Below are 1733 nucleotides of genomic sequence, written 5' to 3' on the forward strand. Positions count from 1 at the left end.
AATTGCCTTTGGTAGGATTGTCATTTTCACAACATTGAGTCTTCCTGTTCATGATCAAGGAATATTCTTCCACTTCTCCAGGTCTCATTTTGTTTCTTGTAGTTATGTTTTGTAATTATCTTTGAATAGATCCTTTGTGCTTCTGGTTAGATTTACTCCCAAGTATTTTATCTTGTGATTGGCAATTGTAAAGAATATTGTTTTTATAAGCTCCAGTTCTGAACAACAGCTTGCTTGAACTTGAGTGAGTACTGGAAGAAATTAAAAAAAAAAAAAAAAAGAAAGAAATTGGAATTGCTAAGCTCCACCGCAGGCGAGAATCTCGTGGACCCAGGGCAGCGCACGTTCGCCCACTCCTCGGCTCCGGAATGATCAGCCAGAAGACGCTCTACTCCTTCTTCTCCCCGAGCCCCGCAGGGAAGCGACGTGCTTAAAGCTCCGAACCAGCCGAACCAGGAACCGGCGTGGCGGCGGTAGCGATAGCAGAGGAGAATGGGGACCTGGCGGCCAGCCCCGCCAAGAAGGCCCGGACGGAGCAGGACGCGCCGCTGGGCCCGCCACCCTCGTCGCCTCTGAGCCCGGAGCAGCTGGTCCGCATCCAGAAGAACAAGGCGGCCGCCCTGCTCCGACTCGCCGCCGGCAACGTGCCTGTTGACATCGGCCCGAGCTGGAAGAAGCAGCTAAGTGGAGGGTTCACCAAGCCCTATTTTATTAAGCTCATGGGATTTGTTGCAGAAGAAAGAAAACATTACACTGTGTATCCACCCCCACACCAAGTCTTCACGTGGACCCAGATGTGTGATATAAGAGACTTGAAGGTTGTTATCCTGGGACAGGCTCCATACCATGGACCGAATCAAGCTCATGGGCTCTGTTTTAGTGTTCAGAGACCTGTACCACCGCCACCCAGCTTGGAAAACATCTATAAAGAGCTGTCTACAGACCTAGAGGATTTTGTCCATCCTGGTCACGGAGATCTGTCGGGATGGGCCAAACAAGGTGTTCTCCTCCTCAATGCTGTCCTCACCGTCGGTGCGCATCAAGCCAGTTCTCACAAGGAAAGAGGCTGGGAGCAGTTTACTGATGTGGTTGTGTCCTGGCTCAATCAGAACTTGTCTGGCCTCGACTTCTTACTCTGGGGCTCCTATGCTCAGAAGAAAGGCAGCGCCATTGACAGGAAGGGGCACCACGTGTTACAGACTGCACACCCCTCCTGTTTGTTGGCTTATCGCGGGTTCTTTGGATGCAGGCATTTTTCTAAAACCAATGAGCTGCTGCAGAAGTCTGGCAAGAAGCCCATCAACTGGAAGGAGCTGTGAGCTGAGCCGCGAGGGGCTCCGCTGGTGGCCTCAGAGAAGTTGCTGTTGAAGAGTTAGCTAGTTGTGAAATTCCGTTGATAGAAATAATTTCTCTAACAATTCCCAAGTACCCTGCATTCAGGGACCTGCCTCCACCAGGCAGCAGTGAGGCAGGCTTCCTATGAACACTTGTTTTTCCTTAGCCAGAAACCGAGCAGACTGTTCTTGTGGCCCAAAAAACAAGTACATTTTTTTTTAGGGGACGGGGGAGGGAATGCTGCCAGTCCTTTTTCTGCGGACTCCATGTCCCTTCCTTCATGGTTTAAGGGAGGACATGAGCACCTTTTCACTAGAGTTAATGGTTTGTTGCCTGCTGCCACTTTTACCTGGTAGGTTAGACTGAGGTCAGTGTTTGCTTCTATATAGGAAGGCCCC

At 50.4% G+C, this 1733-nt stretch overlaps 1 pseudogene; it reads left to right on the forward strand.

Annotated features, from left to right (window-relative positions):
* Positions 1-368: 368 nt before the first annotated feature.
* On the forward strand, positions 369-1319 carry LOC102847534 (annotated as a pseudogene).
* The last annotated feature ends 414 nt before the right edge of the window (positions 1320-1733 follow it).

This window comes from Elephantulus edwardii, unplaced genomic scaffold (assembly GCF_000299155.1).
Source record: "Elephantulus edwardii isolate Elephantulus edwardi_28Jun2011 unplaced genomic scaffold, EleEdw1.0 scaffold00205, whole genome shotgun sequence".
Lineage (NCBI taxonomy): Eukaryota > Metazoa > Chordata > Mammalia > Macroscelidea > Macroscelididae > Elephantulus > Elephantulus edwardii.